At 35.9% G+C, this 26827-nt stretch overlaps 1 long non-coding RNA gene across 2 annotated transcripts in view; it reads left to right on the top strand.

Annotated features, from left to right (window-relative positions):
* The first annotated feature begins 5142 nt into the window (after positions 1–5142).
* The window catches only part of LOC126941374 (uncharacterized), a 57461-nt gene continuing 35776 nt past the window's right edge, over positions 5143–26827 (top strand). The window contains exons 1-3 of one of the 2 annotated variants that reach the window (XR_007721277.1): positions 5143–5239; positions 14831–14901; positions 15180–15430. This is a non-coding gene — a long non-coding RNA (uncharacterized LOC126941374). Of the gene's footprint in view, positions 5240–14830; positions 14902–15179; positions 15431–26827 lie in introns of those variants that run through there. The other variant, XR_007721276.1, reaches the window with a different exon arrangement.

Raw genomic sequence — 26827 nt, 5'->3', positions numbered from 1 at the left:
TTATGTGATCTTTCAGTTTAAAGTAACAACAGACTAACCAGTATTTTTGAATCCCAATTTTAAATTGCTTGGTAAATAAACCATTTGGTTGACTAATCTTGGTCTGGGTCTACCACTACTTTGGTTCAACTCAAATTCTAGTTTTGCCCAGAAAGGTGGAGTCTTTGGACCCCTTCCTACATAGCAGGGGTCATGACACAAGACTTTCCAAAAACAAAGGTAGTTTTCAGAGAAAGAAATGGGAGCTGGGTGGGTGGACACACCACCCTATCCAATAGAAGTGTGAATAGAGTACTACTCCCTAAATTTAAGAAATCCTATGTATTTTCTGAATTTTCACTCCTGACTTTCTGAAAAAAATTTTAATTTTCACCTATTGATTCAGTAGAATAAATAGTACTCACTTCTCTCAAAATTCTCCCTACTTGAATGATAAATGTAGACGTAGCAGGTATGCACTAGAATCAAATTTCTCTTTATTTCAAGGTGGTGGTGTCGATAGAGTGGTTCAGTTGACTAATGTATGACATGACATCCTTCCAATGCAGCTATATTTAAATATACTTAAATCTGTATGGGAACCGATCTAGCAGCAGTGAACTAAAAATTAGTAGATTTACCACTGATGGCACTGAGAAAGGCATGAGAATTACAGAAATAAGGGATTTCAGTGGAGAAATGGATTCAAACTATTAGAATAGTGGGGAAAGACTCTTACTGTGAAAAGCTTTGTTGACATTAAGGTCTGCTGGCTTTTTCTGAGCCCAGGACTTTCTGCAGAGACTTTTGGAGCAAGTGGTAAAGCAACTGGTGAAAATCATAAGCTTGGAGCAATCTCCACTGAGTGAGGAAAAATGTTTTAAATACATTGGCTTCAACTGATCCATTTGCTTCTACAATGGTCTCTATAATGAGATTTTCTTACAATTTAATAGAGATGGTCAATTGCCCCATTGCACAGAACTCTTAGGAAGTCTTTCTAGCATTTTTCCTAATTAGAGAATATACTGCCACCAACTGAATTTTTCACACTGATGGGGTCAACTACTCCCTTCACCTAATGTAACCTTTCCCTAGAAAGGCATTAAGTCATCATTAACAACAATGAAATCACCATATTCAGTAGCAAATGTTAAAGTGAATAATTTGGGTACAATTTACTTTTAATACAGGCAAATAAAAAACTTGCACAAGTTTGCTGTGAATTACATTTTGATTTCACTGTAGATATCAAATATAAGGAGTTGTCCTGAATCCCTCTGAGCTGGGTGAGATTTCTATCAGATAAGAAGCCAAATCTTAGTGAGGCTTATACTTAAAACTACTTGGCAAATATAAATGAACTTTTAATAATTAAATCTAATGATTACATGCAATCACTCTGAGAAACAAGCTGCATTTTCAACTAGATTTGGAGAAGAGACTTTGTGGGGACATTAGGACCCATTATCACAGCACACTTGGGCTTTGAGAAGTCAAGCAGGAACTAGCCATGTCCAAAGTCCTTCTCAAAACTGCTTTTATATGACCACTTCCTTTAATACTTTTACTTACTCCATTTATTATTTATTTATTTATTTAATTTTTGAGATGGAGTCAGTCTCACTCTTTTTGCCCAGGCTGAAGTGCAATGGTTCTATCTTGACTAAATGCAACCTCTGCCTTCCGGGTCCATGCAATTCTCCTCCTCAGTCTCCCGAGTAGCTGGGATTACAGGCATGTGCCATCATGCCTGGCGAATTTTTGTATTTGTAGTGAAGACGGGGTTTCACCATGTTGTGCAGGCTGGTCTCAAACTCATGACTTCAGGTGATCCACCCAATTCAGTGTCCCAAAGTGGTGGGATTGCTGGCATGAGCCACCACATCTGGCCTATTTACTCCATTTTTTAAATGTCTTCTTTAGCCTTCTAAGGAGAAAACAAAGGAATCACAGGTCCATGTCAGAAGCTACGGACTTGCCAAGGCTTTTCTACAACGTACATGTGTAAAAAAAAAATTGCCAAAGTAGAAACATTCTACAATTCCATTGACATCAACTCAAACTGTACAAAGTTATCCAAAAATGAAAAATATATTTAAGGGATATATACAATAAATTAAAGGTATATTTTGTAACAGGTGGAAAGTAAGTTACCTCAGGATCAAATGGAATCTAGGATTAAAACGCTGCAAAATTATTATTTCTACTTTCTGGAAAGGTCAACCTCATACTCTTCTATGGCAAACTGGCTTCCTTAATGTGCTGGAAAATACAATGGCTGACAGCTCTCAAACATGACTTCCCACCCATTGTCAGAGAGGGATTGATTTATATTATCTCTAGATGCCCAAGCTCAAACATTCCAAGCATCAGCTATGACTGGTCCTTCGTGTGTCAGGTGCTTATCCTTTTACCATCAACTATAGTCTAATATGGAGGCTATAAGAACATGGCACCCAGCATGGTGTTCACCATGGTTGGATTAGAGTTAGGAGGTAAGACACTGGAGTATTTTCCCAAAAAATACTCTGCTGGTTTCAGAAGGTGGAAGAAGTAGTGAGCAGACAATATTATACAAGTCCCTATAGCACAACAAAATAAAAAAATTATGCTCGGAGTACAAGCAACAGTTGGAGAAAAGAAGGAAAAAGAGAAGACCATCAATTCCTGAGTGAAATGTGTGGCAGATTCTGAAGCATTCAGTTCCTAACATTTGTCTCCGTGGGCTACAACCATTGGCCTAGAAAAGAAAGCATGTATCTCTGGAGTCAGCAGGATGCAAGCTAGAAGAACTGACTAAATCAGCACTTCTCAAGATTCTCCAGGCCATGGACAATGTCAAAGACAAACACTTCTAGCATCATCCAGCATACACATTCTTCAACTGTTCCTTTTAAAATACTTCTCTTGAGCAAAAGAACATATATAATTCTTTGAACAAAACATAAAAATGTAATTCAGTGGTTGGGTGCAGTGGCTCAAGCCTGTAATCTCAGCACTTTGAGAGACTGAGGCGGGAGGATTGTTTGAGGTCAGGAGATCGAGACCAGCCTGGACAACATGATGAAACCCTAGGTCTACTAAAAATACAAAAATTAGCTTGGTAGTTCAGGCCTGTAATCCCACCTATTGGAGGCTGAGGCACGAGAATCACTTGAACTAGGAAAGTGGAGGTTTCAGTGAGCCGAGATTGCACCACTGCACTCCAACCTGGGCCACAGAGCAAGGCTGTGGCTCAGAAAAGAAAAAAGAGAAAAGAAATGTAATTCAAACACAAAGTAATTTTTAGACAAAAATTGATACTAGCCTATATAGATAAGCCTACAAATGGGAGGTCACCATCCATGATCTCGGGTTTACCCAGGCATTCTATAGTCACGACCAGTCATTTTCAGAACAAATTATTAAGATCCTCTGTAATGTGTCCTTACCACACACACACACACACACACACACACACACACACACACACACACACACAGGGGCGCGCACACTCAAATTACCACCTTCCAGGCAAACTAGATGTTTTGAATTGCTAATGGTGCAATTTAAGGCACTGTAGGTGGTATATGGTAAGTCTCTTTCAAATAATGAAGGATGGACCTGTTAATGAGGGATTCTTCACAGGTTAAAGAAGGAATCATTTCTAAAAAGCCCAGAGGAATTCTAGACTTCAAAGCTGCATTTTTCACTCTGTTTGTAATCATTAGGTCCCATGAACAGAAACTTAAAATCATAAGGTACCAGGAGATAATGGGGATTTCTAATTTACTAAAGTTAAAATGTCTAGGCTATCTTTATGTTATACTGCAGTATCATGAAAAATGAGGTAAAACAAAAACAATCATAAAAAATTAAAGTGAAACAAAAGATCACTTAACTTATGAATTTTTAAAGTATGGGTCCAGGTTAGCTAAGCTTCCCTTTTAACTATGACTTAGACTTTTGGGGAGCCCCTGCTGAGAAATAGATGTCTTACTAGATATCTCAGAGTTACAACTAAGGTAGAAAGCATTTTGACATAAATATGTATGTTTTTATTCATAAAAAGATATTTATTATGTTTATTATTCATATTTATCCTAGGACAGGTCAGAACACTTTCTCAAGCTGTTTTCTTGACGCAAAAATATCCATTGCACATCCAGAGACACATACACACTATCAGAAAGCAATATCTATGTGGCATCTGGTTACATGGTATTTTAGTCTGTTTTCTGTTGCTGTAACGTAACACCACAGAACAATTTATTTTCTTGAAAAATTAAGTGTATTTAGTTCATGGTTGTGGAGGCTGAGAAGTCCCAGAGCATGGTTCTGGCATTTAAAGGAGGCCCTCTTGTTGCATCATAACATGGCAGAGGACATCACAAAGTGAAAAGGCAAGAGTATGCCATCTTAGCTCCCTCCTCCTCTTCTTATAAAGCCATCAGTCCCATCATGGGAGCCCCACCTTGATGACCTTACCTAATCCTAATTATCTCCCAAAGGTCCTACCTCCAAATACTATCAGTGTATGAATTTGGGGATTAAGTTTCCAACACATGAGATCTGGGGGACACATTCAAACTGTAGCATATGGTAATATCTATCAGCTTCAGTCTTTTAGATTTCCTTTAGGATCATTGCAATCATAAGTATATGCCACAGACATCAGAATTCTCTTTGGTCATTCTTACTATGTCTCTTATACAGGAAAGCAGGTAGATACAGAAAGAAGAACAATTACATATGGTTGCCTCCCTTTTCTCAAAATCACAAGAGGTCGTCTCATTAACTGTTGTGAAATTGTTTCCCTGTCAACTGGTAAATGGTTGTAATTACAGCAGAAAACCACCAGATGGCAAAATGGCAAACTCACATGAACCCAGACAATAAAAGGGTCTTCCTTTCTTTGAGGGCTTCCTTTAATAAACCTTGGCCTGCGATGGCCTGGATTGGAGGGGTCCTATGATGTTGGCTAGTCAGTGTAATTGTCGGGCTTTTCCCTTAACCCATTTATGCCTGAGATTGCAATTTTTTGAATTTTTGCAATCAGACCTTGGCGATGACATTGAGCATTAGGATATAAATAACTCCCTTATGTTTAGCATTCCAATAATGGAACACTAGCCATAATAAACCATTCCAAAAATGTGTTCTAATGGCTCTCAAGCAAGGTCCACTCGCAGTGAAATAAACCAGAGGTTTGAACCATGCCTCGATATGAAATGATTGGAAAGAATATGTCAATGACAGCCACAATGCCAGTAAATAAGTTAGTATTTGGAGGACTCAAAAGGGTGGATCCGAGAGTGGGGAATGAATATAGAAATCTCTAGCCTCTGGAATAGCATTATGTAAAAGCTCTGGAAAAGATGGTTTCTCAAAAATCCCATTTTCGTGTTAAATCGTTCTCTCATCTGGGCACTCGTCTTCATAACTAATTTAAGTCCCTCTATTTGCAGTTTAAGCCTCTCTCCTTTCCTCCAGTTAACAGGAGGCTTTGAAAACGAAATATCTTTTAAAATTATTCACAAATATTCTGATGGGACACCAAGCACACCACTTCCATATCAGATGCATTAACTTACTCATATTTTATGCATATAACTTTATATATCTATTATGAGGCAGAAAAATGATTCTGGAGAGCTATGTGAATTACCTATAACTTGAATTGCAACCTAAATGATATCACTATTATTCAAGGATTTTTACTGAATATGTTTTATTTCAGCTTTAAAAGCATATTATATTTGATTTAAATGGAGTAATAAAGAGAAGTATTCTGATATAACTCTATAAATCATCAATTTAAGAGTAGATCTTAAGATTTCCTTATTTCCTTAATTTAGCAAGTGATTTCCAAGCTGGTGTATCAAGATTAGTAGCAATACACAAAAATGGTAACATGGGCTAGTGAACCTCTTTCATTATTTGAAAAAGCAGGATAGAAATTGAGCAGTTACCAGTAAGAAGTCTCTATCGGATAAACTATTTTTTTTCTGCTCTGGCACAGAATTATGTCAGCTCAATTTAATGTGAAATAATGACAATAATATTAATTAATACTTATAATAGCTAATGACAAAGATGATGCTGAGTCATTTAATATTTGCAGTAATGCCATGAGTCAGGATGTCCTCATATTATGTGTAACGAAACTGAGGCTAACATGTCTTTTATTCAGCAATTTGCAAGTGGTGTTAATGTTTCTAACAATTAAGCTTTACTACTGTGAGTATTTTTGGAATAATAACTATCAGAAGCTCTTTCTGATAGTCACTGTGTATAAATTTACATAGATTTTGCAGTTTATCATTGCAAACATAACAGTTCAGGGTAGTCATAAATATTGGTACATAAAATATATGAGTAAAATTTAAAAATGAATAGCTAATCTGGAAAAGTTTGGAAACCTCTGTTGTAGGCAGTGAAGACACAGCCTTCAATGAGAGAGTGTTGATTGGTGAAAGGTTTCCCAAATTTTCATAGTGATTATTGAGCAGGTTAAAATATGTACAGTGCTCCATATTACCTTTCATGCATAACAAGAATGGAAAACCATAGACCTCATAATAAGGGGCTCAGAATAGTAAGGATCCAACTCATATGTTAGATATCATGGGGGGAGGCAGGGAATGGTTTATCTTTTCATTCTCATTCTCTTTTTCTCATTTTCTTTTGCTTTTTCGTTGGGATTTTGAAGATGTTTTCTTCAACTCATCTTCCACATTTTCTCTTTTAAGGTTTTCTGCTGGGATCTTTCAAACTCTGAAGTATCTTCTCAGTTTCTGAATGTTCGTTTTTTTATAGTTTTTGATTTTATAAGTGCTGTATGCTATTTTGCTTTCTAATATATAAATTTTGTTGAAATTTTCTTCTGTTTGCTGCATTATCTATTTGCTCCAAGTTTCTCTTATCATATAGATTTATTTTGATCTAAGACTTATATTAGAAGCTTTGCTCTAATATCTGGTAATCTGCTCTCTTCTCATATGTTCAGTGTTTTAATTTTTATTGAAGTATATAATCAGAAAGTGCACAAATCATAAGCATATAACAATAAATTATTACAGTAGAACACCTATGTGTAAACACCTATGTGTGACAAAGGTCATGAAATAGAACACTGTCAGTATCCCAGAAAGCCTTCTGTGCTTGTTCCCAATCACTATAACTTTCCTGTAGTTCCAGAGGTAATCACTAGTTTTCTAATACTATTAATTACTTTTGTATTTTTATAAACTGTACATAATGGAATTATGCAATATATATTATGCCCAGCTTCTTTCATTTAATGTGTGCTATTTATCCATACTGTAGCATATGGCTATAATTCTTTACTTAATTGCCTGATAGTATTCAATTCTACTGTTGATGTGTATTTGGCTTTTAATTTGGGGCGATTATGAGTAATGCAACTAGAACGTATTTATACATAACGATTTCTGGTGTGCATATGGCTATATATGCAAAGTAAAAGTAATTGATGACTGGTTATGCAAATATTCAACATCAATTTGTAATGTCTTTAAGTTTTCCAAAGTTGTACTTTTACAAGTTGTTCATAAGAGTTCCTAACTTTCCACATCCTGAACAGATTTGACATTACCTGTTTTTTCATCATTATGACTTTATTGTACATTTCCTTGATTATCAATGATTTGAGGCCCTTTTTATATATTTATTGATCATTTTAAGATCTCTTTTGTGAAGTATTTTTTCAATTCTAATGTCCATACTTCTACTAGGTTAAAAGGACTTAGGAATTACATCTCCTTTTTGCCATTCCCTGGAATAGTATGCATGAATTTGATGTGAATGATGAAGCCACTTTATGCTTAGTTTTTAAATTGCAAATTCAATTTCTTTAATAACTATAAGACCATATAAACTTTGATTTTTTACAGTTTCAGTTTTGGTAAGATATGCTTTTTTATCTCCATTTATTCTAAACTTTCATATTTATTTACAACATTTTATCATTTTTTGGTGTCTATAAGTTAGTAGTTTTTCATCTTTTTCAGTAGTGCTATTTTTAGTGGGTTTTTTCCCTTTTTTCTTGTTACTAATGGTTTATGAGTGTTGTCATTTTTCCCTCAAGAATTAACTTTCAGTTTAGTTTATGTTAGCTTTATTTTCTATGTTATTATCTGCTCTTATTTATTCTATTTTCTGTCTTCTATTTTCTATCAGTTTTATTTTTCCTAACTTCTTGAGATTATGCTCAGCATTCTGTCTCTACCAATTTCAAAGGGTTAAAATGATATAGAATATATTTTTAAACATAGTAAAATGTAGGTGAAATAACAAAAAGATAAATTTTAAAACTCCCTAAGTTTGGAAATTAGAAGTTTATTTCTAGATAATTCATGGGTGAAGGATGACATAACAATAAAAATTAGAAAATATATGGCATTGAATTATAAGAAACATAACATTTCTTGTAGCAAAAGCCAAACTCACGGATAATGTATAACATAAATGGAGATTTTTAAAAACTGGAAATAAATGACATTTTTTAATGTTCAAAGGATATGTTCTATATGATTTTAATTGGCAGATACAGACAACGCTGCTCAGTATATGTTTATTTTTGATAAATGCTTCTTACGTACTTAAAGTGAACACACATTCTGCATGCTATTATGTGCAGCATTCTATATATGTCAGTTGAACCATTTGTTAGTAATGTTGTCCAAACTCATATTCTTAGGAATTATTTGACCTACTTCTTCTATCATGTGCTGAGGTGGGTTAAAATTCTCCACTATGTCTCCATTTATGTGTTTTTTGGGGTTTAAGTGGTGTTTTGTACTTTCCTGGTGAAATAAACTATTTACCATTACAAAATATCTCTCTGTACATTCAAGTCTTTTTGTCTAATACCAATATAGATAGACCTTTCCTGGAGCTAGTGTGATTTTTTTTTTTTTTTGGCATAGTCTTTTGTGTGTGTGTACTTACTATCAATTTCTCTGTTTACTTGCATTTAAAACGTGGCTTTTAGAGTCAGAATATAGTTGGGCTTTTTAACTTTTTAATATTATCTAACACTCAGACCTTTACTTGGGGTGTTTTTTCTATTCACATGCAATGTGATGTTGTCAAAGATATATTCAGGGTTAAGGTTTTCCCCTCACTATTTACTTCTTATTTTCTTGACTGTTCTATGATTCTTTGCTTCCTCCTTTTGTTTGCTGTCTTTTGGATTAATTTTTTGTTTCTTCATTTTATTTCATTTTTTCCACTTCATTAATTTGGTAGTTATGTTTTTTAAGCTATTATTTTAGTGTTTACTCTAGATTTTGCTAAACGCATTTGATGTATCAAGTCTAACATAAATTAGTACATTTATGACTTACCAAATAATGTAGAGGTGTTACAACATTTAGCTGCAAATACCCTAGGTTATATGCTTATGCTGCAGTATATTTTAATTCTAAACACATTTTAAGCCCACAAGATATTATGATTTATAGTATCAGTGTTCATTTACTGATACTTATTTGTTATTTCTATTGCTCATTTTTCTTACTTCTGTTTATTAGCTTCAAATTTCGTTTTGAACAGGTTTGCCAATGAAAAAATCTCTCACTTTTTGTTTTTCCTAATAATGCTGCATTTCATTTTTATTTTAGAAGGGTCAGCATTTTTCCGCAAAGAACCAAATAGTAAATCTTTTAGGCTTTTGGGGTCATAATATTCCAACTACTCTAGTGCATGAAAGCATTCATACGTAATAGGTAAATGAATGAGCATAATTAGGTTTGTCACCCCCAAAAAACTTTGCTTACAAAAACAGATAACACCCTGGATTTTGCCTGTGAATCATATTTTGCTGACCCCTTTGATAGAATACAATATTTACTTGGTATTGCATTTTAGGTCAAGAGTGATATTTTTGGAGCGCTTTTTTCAAATATGGTTATATTGTCTTCAAGGTTACAGTGTTTCTGTTGAGAAGTAGCTGTTAGTCTTATTGCTATCATTTTTTTTTTTCTTTTTTTCCCCCTCTAGCTGCACTTAGAATTCCTCTACGTTGAATTTCTACAATTTTTCTGTAACATTTTTAGGTTTCTGTTTTGGTTTTGCTTGGGGTTTTAATAATCCAACTATTCATTCTTAGGTTTCTTGTTTTGGTTTTTCATTAAAACTATTTGGATTATGTAGTGATTCTTAAATCCATGGGTAGGTGCAATTTTGTTGGTTTGGGAAAACTTGAGTCATTATCTGTTTGAATATCACCTTTGCATTTTACTCCCCTCTTATGTTCTTCTGGGGCTCTAGTTACCCACATTTTAGTTCATTTTACCATGTCCTATGTTTCCTAGGTAACTTTTTCTATTGTTCATCACTTGTCTTTCTGAGTTTAATTTATCAGGAGTGTTTCCTCTCTTGTTAAATCCAGTCTTTGAGTTCTCAATTTATTTTTCAGCTCTAGAATTTCATCAGTTCTTCAGAACTTCCAATTATCAGCCTAAAATTCCCAATCTGCAACTTATTTTCTTCTACTTGTTTATATTCTTGAACATGTTTTAAAACTGGTTTCTTATTATTTCATTGTTATTCCCTGCAGGTCTCTCTCTATTGTCAGATGTTTCTCTTAGTTTTGTTCCATTTGATCTTATCTCTTCCCATAGTTCAGAATATTTTATATGTAAGAAACTATAGTATTAATTTAAGGCTGCGAAAGATCATATTATCATCCTGATAGAATATATGTATGCTTTAAGAAGGTTAGCCTATTAGCAAAGACTGGTCAAATTAATCCAATCAGGGATGGAGATGAACTGAAGCTAGGTCTTAATCTTGTCAAGGACTGGTCTATTTCTAGTTTACTATTTTTTGTTTCTTGGTTTGTTTCTTTCTTGAGACAGAGAAGTCTCATTTGGTCATCCAGGCTGGCATGCAGTCGTGCAATCTCGGCTCACTGCAATTTTCGCCTCCCGGGTTCAAGTGATTCTCCTGCCTCAGTCTCCTGAGTAGCTGGAATTACAGGCGCACACCACCACACCTGGCTAATTTTTGTATTTTTAGTAGAGAAGGGGTTTCACCATGTTGTTCAGGCTGGTCTCGAACTTCTGACTTCATGATCTGCATGCCTCTGCCTCCCAAAGTGCTGGGATTACACGCATGAGCCACTGCTCCCGGCCTACTCTTATTTCTAAATAACAACCCTTTAGGGTCCCAATCCAAAGTCACCCACATCTCCTTCTCTGTGGGCCTCTAACACTAAATTTTGTCCCCCTAGTGCTATGAGTATATTGAAAGCTCACCTCATTCATAACTGACAAATGTTTCCAGAGTAGAGGTTGGGAAATTATGGCCCATTGGTCCAATCTGTTATTATCAATAAAATTTAACTGAAACACAGCCATTTATGTAATATTGTCTATGGCTACTTTTGGTGCTACAATGGCAGAGTTGATCAGTTGTGCCAGTGACCAAATGGCCTACAAAATCAGGAACATTTACTATCTGGCCCTCTACAAAATATACCTCAGTGAGGAAATGGGTCCAAAAGTCCTGAAAGTGCTCCTAGATTGGACTTAGACCTCATAATCATTTATCTTAGCAGCTCTCTGATGCATTCAAACATAATTTCTAAAAGTTCTGCCTATCTTTCTTAGGTGTTCTCAATGAGAGACTTATTCCAAAATACACAGTATACCATTACTGGAAACAGAACACCTATGAGTCTCTATTGAAGATTGATTCATTACAATCCTCAGTGCAAACTCTGCATACGTGAATATAAACAAGGATTTGTTTGACCAATGAACTTCCCAGAAATATTGGCTGGCTGAGTTCTTTTATTAGTAAATCCTCAAAATCTCACGGTCTAGAGATAGTTTCTTTTTGGCTTTTTAGTTTTTCCAGAGAGTCATCCTCTATGCCCTGTTCAGGAGCTGAGCTGGGGAAAACTGGGGAGGTGAGGTATTCTAAAAGCCCCTGTATCACTGTTGAATTGCTGTCTCGATTTCAGTATTATGCTTCCATGTTGGCCTTCATGTGCTTATGTCCCCAAATCTAGAACCCCCAAGACACACTCTCTATATAAGGAAAACTTCTACTTCTGTTAATACAGGAAGGGGTTATTTGTCTTGCTTGAGATGAGGACATGAGAGAACTTAATTGGTTTTTACTGAGACTTAGAACCTCTTATTTTTAATACTATTCTGTGCTCCCATGTTCAAGTTTCTGCCAGGTTAAATTCCTAAGTGTTTCTGGGGTTCCATGTGCAGTTAGATGTGAACTTTCTTCCCTCTCATTAGTTGCCTTGCCACTTGTCCGTTTGCATTTCCAATATCAAAATTGTAATTGGAATCTTTATCTTGTACTGCCACTTTCCCCGTTCTTTAGCTCCTTTTAGATTTATGCCTGTTTTATTTTTTATTACTATTGTAGTGAGTTTCTTGATTAAGCAGACATAAAAACACATGTTCACTTAACCATGTTTAACTAGAAATCCCTAATTCTTTACTATGAAGGTCACATGCCTTAAAATACACCATTATAATTCCATTAGGCATAAATTGTTAATTGTTTTTGTAATGGAAATAGTAATAAAGCAAACTATACTACTCTACAGCCATAATAATAAATGCGTGTAAAAAACAGGTTAAGACATCTTTTTAAAAATTAGGTAAGAAGGGTATTAAAGCATTCATGATAAAATGACTCCCTACATATTTTATTTAACGTGGAGTATTAGGTTTCTATTGCTGTACAACAAATTACTACCAAGTTAGCCACTTAAAAACGCAGTTTATTATCTGACAGTCTCTGTGTGTCAGGCATCTGGGCATGGCTTGGCTGTTTCCTCTGCCTAAGAGTCTCATGGGGCTGCAATCCAGGTCTCAGCAAAGGCTCAAATGTAGAAGTAGCCACTTCCAAACTCCTTTGGGTTTTTGGTAAAATTCATTTATTTGAGGCTGCAAGTCTGAGGGCTACAGTTTCTTGCTGGAGATCACTCTCAGCCTATACAGGCTCCTAGAGTTCTTTACTATATGGGCTTCTCTAGCATGGCCACTTACTTCCTGATGGCTTGTTCCTGCAAAACCAATGAGAGGAAATTGCACTAGTGGGTCTTCAAGCAAGATAGAGTCTTATGTAATAACAATCATGGGAGGGGAAGCCCATCACCTTTCATATTCTACTGTGTAAAAGCAAGTCACAGGGGCCGGGACTACACAAGGGCATGAATGCTAGGAAGTGAAGATCATAGATGCTACCTTAAAGTCTGTCCACCATGCCAAGGTTAAAGTCATGATGATAATGATGGGTTGTTACTACATTGTTCTTTTAAGGCTTTACATCTTTAAAATGTCTCCACACACACATGTTTTTTTCCTATGAATACATGTATAAGAGGTGTCAACTCAAACTTAGGCTGTGTTTTGTCTAGAACTCAAGGTCTTCTTTGCAAACTCAGAGATTTAGTCAGGTAGAACCCTTAAGGCACCATTTATATTGAGGAAGAAGGGACCTTCTGATAAATAAGAGACACAGAGCTTGGTTCAAAGATAATTAGGCAGCACTGATGAGATGGTATTTTTGTTTTGTTTTGTTTTGTTTTGTTTTGTTTTGAGACAGGCTCTCACTGTGTCACCTAGGCTGGAGCTCAGTGGCATGAGCTCAGCTCACTATAACCACTGCTTTCTGGGCCCAAATGATCTTCCCGCCTTAGCCTCCTGAGTAGCTGGGACTACAAGCATGTGCCAACATGCACAGCTAATTTTTGTATTTTTGTTTAGTGACAGGATTTCACCATGTTGTACAGGCTGGTCTCATACTCCTGGGCTCAAGCAATCTGCCTGCCTCAGCATCCCAAAGTTCTGGGATTACAAGTGTGAGCACCCAGCTGAAATAGCACAGCAACGTCAATCAAACTATCTCATAGCTTCAGGACCAAATAACAGGTTTAAGGAATGTCAAAGAAAACCGAAAAAAAAAAAAAATGAGAGCTCTTTTTTTCCTACAATTTCTTTAGGACATTCAGAATGTGAGGCATCAGCAGTTACAGCATTGGTAGTGGTGATGAAGATGTCACTGAAACAGCAACATTAGGATGGTGACTATATTGGTGGCCACCCTTGTAGCACCTCCACATTAGACATCAGTATCGTTGGACAAAATCTGTGCCATCAGTCTTGGATGTCAACACCCCCATGGGGACATCAGCAGCAACAAAAAGAACAGCCTGACTGGTGATCTCAAATATTCCTTGCTACTTATTAGCATGGCAATTATCAAAGGCAAAGCATCCTAAAAAAAGAAGAGGGTAATTGCAGATACCAGATACCAGAGTCAACATAGGAGCTAATTATTGATGCAAACTCAACAGTAAGAATAGTCCCATAATACCATCTGAGAAGAACTTAAGTCAAATTACAATTCTCAAAGCATAGATCAGTGTAACAGAAAAAATCAACTTAATATCTTATTCTTATTTTTCCTGCTAATATTTCTTCGGAAGAATGTGTCATATAAGTTATCTCAATTACTGCTTATAGCCACACTGTGAGGTAAATATTTTCACTCAGATATGGTTTTATGTCCCCGCCCAAATCTCATGTTGAATTGTAATCCCCAGTGTTAGAGGAGGGACTTGGTAGGAGGTGGGAGGTGTGTGGATCATGGGGGCAGATTTCCCCTATGCTATTCTCATGATAGTGAGTTCTCATGCGGTCTGATTGTTTAAAAGTGTGTAGCACCTCCCCCTTCCCTCTCTTTCTCCTGCTCCAGTCATGTGAGACATGCCTCCACTTCGCCTTCTCCCATCATTGTAAGTTTCTTGAGGCCTCTCCAGCCATGCTTCTTGTATAGCCTAATATGTACTCCTATTCTCATTTGACAGATAAGAAGACAAAATGTCAAGCAGGATGAAAAAGTCGTTCAATGAAACACAGCTATTAAGTGGCTGACCTAGTAAGTGTTATGTATAAGTGACTCATCCGCCATAGCTTCTAGGACTCAACTTTAGGATCATCGTCATATGCAATCTGGAGCTAGCCATATTTAAAGAGCTAGGAAGGAGGCACAGTGATTGACAATCTCCTTTCTTCTCAACTAGAATGTCATTTCCCTTTTTAAAACTAACTTAAATCCCATCTACCTTCAATTGCTTGTCTAAAATAAAACACAAGTCCTCTCTTAAAGACTTTAACAATGTTATATAGCAGAGTTCATTTTTTCTTTCTTCACAGAAAGCATCATGAAAACATGTTTTCAGGACATTAATAACTTGATCCTCACAAGAAACCTTTAAATTTGGACACAAGGAATTCATAACTACATTTTATGTATATGAAGAAAGTAAGCCCCAGAGAATTCCAAGAGCCTGTTCAGGATAGTCTGCTTCAGAGCCATGGCTCTCAAAGTACCTCAGGATCTCCAGAGCAGCTCTTTTGTGGGAGCCAAAATTGTGCATTTCTAACTTGGTCCCAGGTGATACTTGTGCTGGGGCTGCTAGTCTACACTTAACTCTATTCACTTTTTTGTGTTTTCTTAGGATAAAGAAAATATTTAGAAAATGAGATTCCTGTGTTTCTGGCTTTAATGTTAAGAATTTTGTCTGAAAAAGAAGCATAGACATTTAGAAATTTTGTATTTTTACATTTTTATAGATAAACTCATTGGATTATCTGTTTTTCATCTTGGAACACACTATCAACATTTTCTTTAGAAGATGTATAGGATAGGTGGCTTTCAGCGGGAAGAAAGTGTCCTAACTGAAAACCTCAAGGAAGATAGGGCGCGTGGAAATAAAGACCATCCAAATGAAAACAAACATAAGCCATGTATTCAGAGCTTGCTACAGCAAGGGCATCAGTGCCACCACTTCAATTTGGCAGAGGCTGAAAGGCAGACAAAGCAGTGGGAAAGCTTTAGAGTGGAGAAAAGGAAAGGTGTTAGGCATCTTCCAATTGAGGTCATTGTCATGATGGCATTGGAGTCAATGGAGGTAGGCTAGCCAAGAGTGAGACATCTTCTGTGATTGGTTTGGGGACCATTTTAGCTTTCTCTGGTGGGTTCTGAAACAGAAAAAAAGAAAAAAATAAGATGAAAATAGGGAGGCTGGCAGTTGTTGACCAAATTGTGACCATTCTGAACCAATCTTAAGAGATTGTAACTGGTTTCCTGCAATGGTTGCTGCAGAGTCTGTGGGTCAGAGTTCTGTTTATTACACATAGACTGACCATTGTCTGTTTCTAATTCAGTTTCTCAAGAGCTTACAAGGATGTCAGCAAAAACAAGTCATCTCTGACTCCACAGTGAACTTATCCACTAAGCACACGTGACCTACCGTCAAAGGCCCATGATACTTTTAGGGACCCATAAGAACATTTTAATTTCTTCTAAAATCAGGAAAAAAAAAAATGAACTTCAGATTTTTAAATGTTTTAATGCATAATGCATAATGTCAATATATTTATTCCAACTCAATATTCTGAGAATTTAAATGTTGTATATGATATGGTTGGTAAAGACTGTGTATTAACAGGAGGAAATGAGAAGGAGGTTTGGAAGAAAGAAGTTCATCATACTCAAAGGGCTCAGAGAGGGGTCATCTCATGCTATGCAGGGATACAGAGAAGGCATGGGTGTCAGTCAGAAGGCAGAAAGGAGCAAGGAGAAAGCATTAGACCACAGGCTTTATTGGATTTTCCATAGGAAAAACAGGGCAGAGCAAACAGTTTAAAACAGGCTTGCTTTAAAAATTCTGACTGGGCTTTGAGCTATAAGGATGGCCTCCATTTGAGTGATACTTGGCCCTAGGATAATTTAAGTCAGGGCAAACATTGGCTTGGTGTGTGAGAGCTAGATAAGGAAGTAATTAATGGATTGGTTGGTTTACATATGAAAGGCCTGCATTTCTAGGCAAATTGTTATTATCTTTAGGAATTAGCTATCCCTGGGAGAAGGAGTTTCTCCGTGGTCTACAAGGCTCCCAAATGCCAGAACAAGAAGAATATAGATAATAATAAAATATTATAAATTCAATATTGGCCTTGTGAAGAATCGATGCCAAATAGACAAATACAGAATTTGAGAAAACACAATTAGAACATTAAGTAATGAAATAAATTTTTAATATTTCTTTGTGGATGAAAAGGTCCAAGAAAGTCATAATACAGCCCCTCTTGGCTGCAGCCTGTACGAAAGTTCAGTTCAGTGAAGGGTTTGAATGGTGTGGGAGAAAAACTTCCAAGCAGATAAGGTTGAACGGAGTGGCACCACAACTTCTAACCATTGCCCCTGCGGGTTCTTAAAACCACCTTCCTAACTTGTTTTGTTGATCTTATTTGTTTTGTTGATCTGCTCCTAGTACTTGTCCCTGAAAATTGCCTTTAGCATGTAGACACTGATTTTCTGGCCTCTACATAGTTCCCGTTCTCAGGCTTCTTTCTTAAAGCCAACCCTGACCTTTGTCTTGACATTACTGCCCTGGTTACCGTGGTAATGTGCTGAACACATAATACCAAGAATAATGAGTATTTGTGTTTTTTTTTTAAAAACAGAACCTAAAATTTTTCTGAACTTGCACTTATAATTTCATTAACTACTCAACAAATGATATTTATTATTACCAAAGAGAATACTAAATTACATTAATTTTTATTATATGCTTTATGATTTGTATTAACTATTATACATTAATACAGTTAGGAATATATACTGCTACAAACAGGCATAATGGAGTTTTTTTGAGAAGTTTTGTATTTTATTATGTGCTCTTCCATTTAATTTGGATTATATTGCTTTCATATTATAGCTTATCTGGTCTTTCTGTTTCACGATACACATAGAATATCAGTTCTAAATTACTAAAATATTTAAAGAAAATGTTTAGTTCAGACACTGTACCTCACTGTGATCACAGAGCTTTAGTCATTGACTGAGGTCTCGAAAGTCACCATCTTCTTGTTTTTTTTCTTGCAGAAGAAATGTCAAGTTATACTTCTTTACTCTACAGGTTTCAGAGAATATTTGTTTTCAGATAAGTAGCTTGGAGTTTACCCTTTAGATATTCAAATAAACACAGCACCATTTTCAGCCTTTCGACTTTCTTCTCAAAAACTTTCAGGAGCTCAGCAGCAGGAAGTCCCCAGTTTTTGGAGAAAGAACTTGAGTATTTTAAATGTTCTTGAAGCTCTGAAATCACCAAGGCCACTGTGTAGAAAGGATTCCTGATTCTTTCTATAGAAAATGGCAATTTGCAGTCAATCCCAATGGGGCAATGAGTGAGAATAGCAAAGAAAGAAAAAAAAAGTTATGACTTTATCTCAATGAACTATTAGGAAAGTGTTCGAGACATACCACTAGCTAAAAAAATGATTTTAAGTAAAATAGACAAATGTCTTCATCAAAAAAATTTCTTCCATGCACTGTCTAAGATCACAGGAAGAGAACGAGGAAGGTGAGCAGATGAGGCAGATTAGAAAGTAGGTAGTATAAATAACATTAGATGGTTCTTCAATATCTTAGAGCCTCCCTTATTTATCGCTGATAGAACCTTGATTTGTTCGGAGTTCTTCTGTCCCCAAGCAATGAATCAAAACTCACCTGGCTCATTATGACAAGCCTTTTCTCTCTCAGACTGCCTAGGAGCTAGGGTTGGCCAACTGAAGGAGCTAGGGTTGGCCAGCTGAGTTCTTCTGCATTTAAGGGGCTGACTGCAGGAAGGACTTCTAGGAAAGGTTTTGCTTTTCTGGTAATTAACGAGGTCAAGTAGAATGACTATCCACTCATTTCTTATCTTCTACCAGCTCTTTGCTTAGAACAGTGGACCCAGTGCTTATGGCTGCATCACCATTTTCATTACCAGTTCAAGAACAACAGAAGCTAAACCACTGTCAGTGGCTACCTAACTCAATCTTGTTATATAACTACAAAAATGATGTCCTTGCTTTTAAAGCCTTTATAAGTCAGGAATTTTTTAAACTGGCATTCAAATATATTTCTAACTAGTACAATGTAGCCCCATCTCAGTTCATTTATGTCAGCCGCACATCTATATTGGGCATCTGAATAACATTTAAGAAAGTTTCATTGCTTGAAAAATTTTGAAAACACTATATATGGCAATATCTATGTTCTCCCAAATTTGCTTACCTATGACTCAATGCACTGACAAAGCCAACAAAATAAATAAAAAGCCATTCATATATTTTATTATTATGGACTGGAGGAAGAGAGATTGCAGGCAGTGGTTGGAGACTGGGTTCAGATTATAATGGGTTAAGGAATAAATGGATGCCGAGAAAGTGGAAATAATCTTGCCCAGGCTGGTCTTGAACTCCTGGGCTCAAGTCATCTGCCCACCTTGGTGTCCCAAAGTGCCTGCATTAAAGGTTTCAGCCACCATGCCCAGCCCCAGATGTTCTAGTTCTTGAAGACACTGCCAATATTTTAGATGAAATACATCCAATAAAAATAAAATATGCAAATAGAGGGCAAGCAGGTAAGATATTACATATTTTTTAACAACACACAAATGCAGATACGCAAATTTATAGTACTTTCATAAAGTATTCAAGATAAAGCAATAAGAAGAAAGTTTTTTTTTAATCCACACTATAATTTAATGTAGGAATATTTTCTACAAATAACAAGTCTGACAATATGTTCATAATATCCTCTTCTAAGAACTTTTTACACTTCTTTTCTACTAGAAAAGTTTTAACTTTGAAAACTGCAAGTAGTATTTTTCTTCCTGAAACCTCTGCAGTGGTAGTAATGCATTGAAGTTTGATTAAAAGGTCAGTTAATGCAAACATAAATCCCTTAAAATATTTACAGCACACAAGTCTCAACTCATCTTGTATTTATAAGACAACATTTTAAAATGAATATCTCTTAAGAATGGAGGCTATTATGTTGAGCAATGCCTTCCTTTCCCAATAGAGTACTGGACAAGCTGAATATATAAATCTGCTTTATGTTACTGTATCAATGGCTGATGTTCAATGGACTTTTGGTATTAGGGCTATAAATATCTGACAAAGAAATAAACATCATGTGGAAGGAAATTGACTATAACTGAGGGAGGTGCTCTGAATAGGCCTCCATGGAATTATCTGCTCAATCTTTGAGACTTGGTTTTGGCGTTGTTACTTTTGAGAGTGTAATGATTTTTCCTATATGGTTGGCGCTTTGAAAGGACTTCAGGGGTGTACCTGTGTCCTCATCATCCACACTGGTGGTTATCAAGCCTGTTGTTAAAGCTTATGTGTAATGATGATCCATAATTTAATTTAAACATGTTAAACTAACCACGATGAGGGTGATTTTTATAACCCTCCTCTTTCCCCAATAAAGTGTGTCCACATATTTCATTTTGTCTGTCTTGAAGGTTACAAATAATAATCACAATACTCAAGCTCACTCTTTTCTTTCTCCCCCTCTCTCCTTTCCTCCATCCCTTTCTCTGCACTTCTCATTTGAATAGGGAAGGAAATATTTACCACCACCTACCATACATTGATGTTTAGGAAGACCAAAGCTGGAATTAAAATCCTGAGCAGGGGTTCCCATAATTAATGATTACAGGTGTGAGGGTTTCTCAACCTGTGTGTGTGTGGGGGGGGGGTGGGTGGGTGGGTGGGTGTGTGTATGTGTGTGTGGTTTTTGCTTTTTCATCCTTGCCATCCTTTCATCATTCAAGGAGCCATATTTCATATTCTATTTGCATAAGCAAGGAAAACATTAAACAATTCCTGGAGATATAAGTAATCAAGTGTTATACCATGAAGTTCTGATAATAAAGATTAAAGATAGGGCAGTAAAACAGTACAAAGAAAAGCTTTGTAGTGGACATAGAACTTGTCCAGGACGTTGGACAATATGTCTGGTTAGAGAGGTGGCAAAGGGCAGAAGATTAAATACATTAAGGAGTCTGTTTCTTCCTGTTAATTTACTGGTTATTTCTGCCACGATAAGATGATAGAGAATATCACCACAGAGTGGCTTGCTTCTAAGGCAGCATGGTTTCATGCAGAGGATCTAAACTGGGGATCATGTGCTGGGCTGCAAAAGGGCTGTGCAGTGCCTAAAAGGTTATGCAAAATTTTGTAAAGGTAAGCATTTCTTTCTGGAGAAGGATACACCCAATAGAATACTGTTTATGAAAATGTGATCTAACTACATTCTACTCCAGCATATCTCCTTTATAAAGTGCAGAAAACTAAGGCCTATTCGAGTGCAATGTTTGGTCTATTGTCATAGATAATAAGTAATTGATTCTGAATCACCCCTAGATCTCTGTTGTTTCATCGATGCATCCTCATACCCACAACTTCATTTGGTGGTACACGCTCTGGGTCTTTGCATTAGTTTCTTAAGATCACTGTAACAAAGTACCAAATATTAGGCAGCGTAAAATAATAAAAATTTATTCTCCCATAGTTGTGGAGACCAGAAGTCTGAAATTAATGTGTCAGTAAGGCACTGCTCCCTCTGAGGCTCTGGGCAGATTTTTTTTTTCTTTTTCTTTTTTTTTTGCCTTTTTTTTTTTTTTTTTTTTTTTTTTTTAGCTTCTGATGATGCTCATCAAACCTTGGTGTTCCTTGACTTGCAGCTGCATCACTCCAGTCTCTCCCTGTGCCATTATATGGCGTTTTTCCCTGAGCCATCTCTGTCATCACATGATTTCCTCTTCTTATAAGGACAGTAGTCATATTGAATTAGCGTTTATCCTAATAATTTTATGTTAAGTTAATTATATCTGAATATCCATTAAGGTCACATTCACAGTTACCAAGAGTTAAGAGGTAAGCATATCTTTTGGAGAGAGACAATTAAACTAAAGATTTCTCTCCATTTTTCTCCTTAAAATAACTCTTGCCCTCTATTTTCATAAAGCTATTATTCCAAAAATAATTGAATTCATTCTGCTCAAACTCCATCGACTGAAGTTAAGGTCAATCATTTTTCTAAGTCATCAGCAAATCATTCAGAATTGTAAGAGTGTATGAGGTGCCATTGTTCTATATTTTGAACTGTAGCCAAACTTGGAGAGCCACTAAATGGGCTCCCGTATGTTGACTCTGAATCATTCATAAGTAGTCTCTTGAACTGCCACACAACTGACATCTGACATAAATAAACAACCACATTTTTCTGGCTTGTTTACGAGCATGTCTTGGGGAGCAAAGTCAAAGCCTTCCTGAAGGAAAGATATATTACACCTATTGCTTTTCCCATCTACAAAGCTAGTGACTCTGTCACAAAAGAAAATTAGATTGGTCTAACATTATTTCTTCCTACGGCCAACTTGACTGCTCTCCAATACTCTTCACTAATTTAGGGATCCAAAGTGTAAAAACACACATAGATATAACATTCTGCTTAAAATGTAAAACTTGCCCAAATTTTATGCACTATCTCCTTAAAATATAGCTATTTTGACCCTCTTGGATAAATGGGAATTGTTGACCTGTTTGGCCTTGATGAGAAACTTTACAATACTCATGGAAAATTGCAAATTTCAGATAATCTTGATCCACAAAAAGAACCCATCACTTCGCCTGTTATTTCTTTAAATTCCCCTGAAACTCTCTTGAGACCATTTGTTGAAATGTGTAATAGAAACTAATATAAAGATGTGGTATTAATATACTGATTTCCTTTGGGTTATATATCTAGCAGTGGGACTGCCAAATCACATTGCAGTTCTATTTTTAGCTTTTCAAGTAACCTCCATACTGTTCTTCATAGTGGCTATACAAATTTACATTCCCAACAGTGTATGAGGGTTCCCTTTTCTCTACATTCTCACCAGCATTCTTTATTGCCTATCTTTTGGATAAAAGCCATTTTAATTGGAGTGAGATGATATCTCATCATAATTTTGATTAGGTATCTGCACTCCCATGTTTACTGCAGCACTATTCACAATAGCCAAGATTTGGAATCAATCTAAGTGTCCATCAACAGATGAATGGAAAAAGAAAAACATGGTACATTTACACAGCGAAATACTATTCGGCCATAAAAAAAAAAAAAAAAAAAAAATGAGATCTTGTCATTTGCAACAACATGGATGGAACTGGCTGACATTAAGTGATGTGAAATAAGCCAGGCACAGAAAGACAAACTTCACATAATAGCACTCATTTGTGGGAGCTGTAAAGTAAAACAATTGAACTCTTGGAGTTAGAGAGTAGAATGATGGTTCTATCAGAATCTGAGAAGGGTAGTAGAGTGAGGAAAGTGCAGATAGTTAATGAGTACAAAAATATAGTTAGATAGAATGAATAATATCTAGTATTTGATAGCACAATAGGGTAACTACATCTAACAAGAATTTATTATACATTTTAAAATAACAATACAGCATAATTGTAATGTTTGCAACACAGAGAAATAAACAATTGAGGTGATAAAGGCACAATTTACCCTGATGTGATTATTACACATTGTATGCTTGTATCAAAATATCTCATGTACCCCATAAATATATATATCTATTATGTACAAATATTAAAAATAAAATATTTTTAAGGGAGCCCCAAAAGTTAGAAGAAAAAACAAACTCAACAGAATAAGTGAATTGCTTAATTGTTCTGTAAGGATATTTTTCTATTTTGATATTATAACATAAAAGTCATATGTTGATATATTAACTATCTTGAATATGGAGAAGAAATCTCACTGTTAGGTTGAGTGAGATTATGCCATTTTTTACCCACAGCCAATTTTGACCTTACAATGAATGATACCATATTATTGAATTCAGGAAGAACAGAATTTTATTCACTAAATTTCACTACCTGCAAATTATCTTGAAACCTTTGGGTTATCTGGGAAGATGTTAGCAGATTGTCACTGTGTGTGACATTTGCCTATGCTTGTGGCTGAGTGTGAAGGGATCCATCTACATTCGGTTGGAAAGGTAGTCTGAACCATTCGGTTTCACTTTAGCAGCTACTCTCAGGTACCAGATTGCCTCTGAGACCAAGTTTCACTGTCTTGACCTTGAATTAAAATTTGTCCATTAACTTTGGTCTTCTCACCTCCCTTTTCTTCAACAGATTTGTTGCATTAACTTCTACATCTTCTTCCTTTCATGGGTTTTATCCCCTGTCATGTCTTTTTTCCATATTCCACTTGTTGTTCTTCCAAGAGATTCCATTCAACACATTTCTGGCAAAGGCCTCCTGAGGTATCATGAACTATTGTTATGCTACTGGATACTCAACTTTGGCTGTGTGTACCAATATGTGCTACTAATAGGTGGTAGGAAACTGGGCTGTCTGAAAGTTTTAAAAACCTTGTTTCATTTTCATACCCAGTATGTACAACAGATAGGTCTCTGACATTTGGTGTTTGCTGCTAATTGATTTTTCAAGATTTGCAGCTATCTGAAAAACATCAGAGTTCTGATTTCTCAGCAATCTAAACAAGTATGATTTTGGGTTTTGCAGATCTTTAGAATTATCTCTGTGTATGCATCAAACCTGAACTAGGGATTAGAAATCAAGTAACACAGATACATTAATAAAAATAGGTATGTATATCAAGTATAATAAAATAATGAATTGGTATTAATCTCAGGAAAATTTGTTCAAAACATGAAAAATAGTTAACTTAATTTCAGTGATAAAAATCTCAGATTGTTTGGTGGACACTGAATGGATAAAACACTTCTTTTGTAATTTTTATTGCTTTTATTTTTATTTTAACTTAAAGTTCAAATTCCCTAAATATGCCCTCTATGATCTTAGTTATTCTGAGCCCATCCACCTCCAACTCCAACTCTGAGACAACTTTAGTATGTCCAAGAAAAAAAAAAAAAACAAACTTTTTTCATTTTCTCAAATACAATACTTTTTTCCTTGGTACTAAACTCTTGCACAGATTGTACTGATTTGCTTAAGATAGTTTTCCCCTCTGTCTTTGCATTTCTATCTTCTTCTCATCCTTAAGACCTCATTTAATAAATGACTCCTTCCCAGAGGCTTTTCCTAACTTAACTGTGTGAGGTGCCACTGTTCTCTACCCCATACAACACTCTACTGTCCATAACATGCACTTACCACTATGTGTTGGGACAATCTGGCTCTTCTCTCATTCGCTTTCTTGCCCATGAACTCCATGAGAATGTAATACATGTATAAGTACACTCCCAAGTATGTGGACAAAGTTTAGTCATTATTTGTTGAGTGAATGAAGCATGAATAAATGTGAATGTTGCAATAGATTTGATTTCCAAAAGTGGAAAATCTCCTAGAAGAATTATACTACTCAGGTGAGGCCAAAAATTAATCTTTATAAATTTGTCATTTATTTTGGAATGCAAACTTTGAGCTCAAATTTCTGTCTTCAGCCTGATCTTTCTCTTGAATTCCATAATTACATATGCAATTTCATATTCAGCATCTTCAGTTTGATGTTTAATTCCAAACTGCACACATACAGGAGATGTTTTGATTGTTTTCCCACAACCTTGACCTATCCACAGGGTTTTTCATCTCTGTTTTGGTATTTACTGAGATAAGAATAAATACATCTCTGTGCAATCATCAAGCCTCATGTCTTGGATTCATCTTTGACACTTCTTCTCCTAGTCACAACATGCAATGCATCAGCATAATTCCTTAAGTCCACTTTAAACATATATTCAAACTTTGACAATTTATCACCATTTTTCCAAGCTATCATCATTTCTTACCTGCATTGTAACAATAGACTCCTAACAGGTCTCCTTGCTTGATACCAAAGGTATCAATTACTTTCAGTTTATTCTCACATAATCAGAGTGACTCTCTTAAAACACAAGGCAAACTACATCTTTTCTCTGCTCATCAGCTTCCAATGGCTTCCCACTTCACTGACAGTACAGATTAAAGACCTTTCGGTGGCCCACAAGGCTCTTGGTGATGGAGCCTTCTTAACCTTGCTGACCTTTCCTCCTGTACTCTTCCAATCTCAACTCCAATGACATTGATGTCCTTGATGTTCCTTCAGTGATACTTTGCCTGTTGTACACTCATATCAGGAATGGTCTTCTCTCAGATATGACATTTCTTCATTTCCTGCAAGTCTTTGCTCCAATATCATCTTCTCAAGGAGGCCTTTCTGAACCATCTTTCAAAAAATGGCCATCATCATTAACATTACCCTTCTACCATTCTTGTTTTCCTTTTTTAAATTTTTCTTTCATATAGTGCATTTTACCTTCTAATACATTGCACTATTTACTAGCAGGGATATTGTTTCTTCTGTTAACTGTGTGTTCCCAGTGATTAGAACAGACTTAGCACTTAATAGGCATTCCATATTTGTTAAAAATGAATGTATGAAACTCTAAGTCTAAAACCTAAGTAAGCCTCGTTGCATGTTTTCATGAAGCTCATAATAAGAAAAATCTAGGAAAAGACTCTTCATAGTAATGAAAATCTAGGGAAAGCCTCTTATCACTCCCAATAAGACAATGGGCTTTCCTAGAAAGTCACATTTTAATGTTTCTACCAATTTAATTTGTTTTAACTTTAAAAATATAAATGCTAAGTGTGGTGCCCAGGTAACAGCTGACCTTTGAAAGACACAATGTTTGCCAGGGGAATTTTGCCTAGTCAAGTTGAACAGATATTTTACATTTTACCCTAAAATTTAAGTATCTCAGGTCCAGTGACTTTTTTCCATTATGTAAATTATTCCCAAGCTTTCCATATGATTCCCTTTCAAGGGAAAATTTTCTAATTTTGTGTGCTTCATGCTTTTTTCCACCCCTGAAATTCCAAGATCACTGAACTGTGATTCAATAATAGCTCACTTTTCTTTTACTTCGCCATAGCCTAAAAGGAGCTCTTGCTCTAGTGGCCCCTGAATGCAAAACAAGCATTGTCTG

This window comes from Macaca thibetana, chromosome 18 (assembly GCF_024542745.1).
Source record: "Macaca thibetana thibetana isolate TM-01 chromosome 18, ASM2454274v1, whole genome shotgun sequence".
Classification (NCBI taxonomy): Eukaryota; Metazoa; Chordata; class Mammalia; order Primates; family Cercopithecidae; genus Macaca; species Macaca thibetana.
Note: the sequence above shows the minus strand (reverse complement) of the source record. Positions and strands in the feature narration are given on the sequence as shown.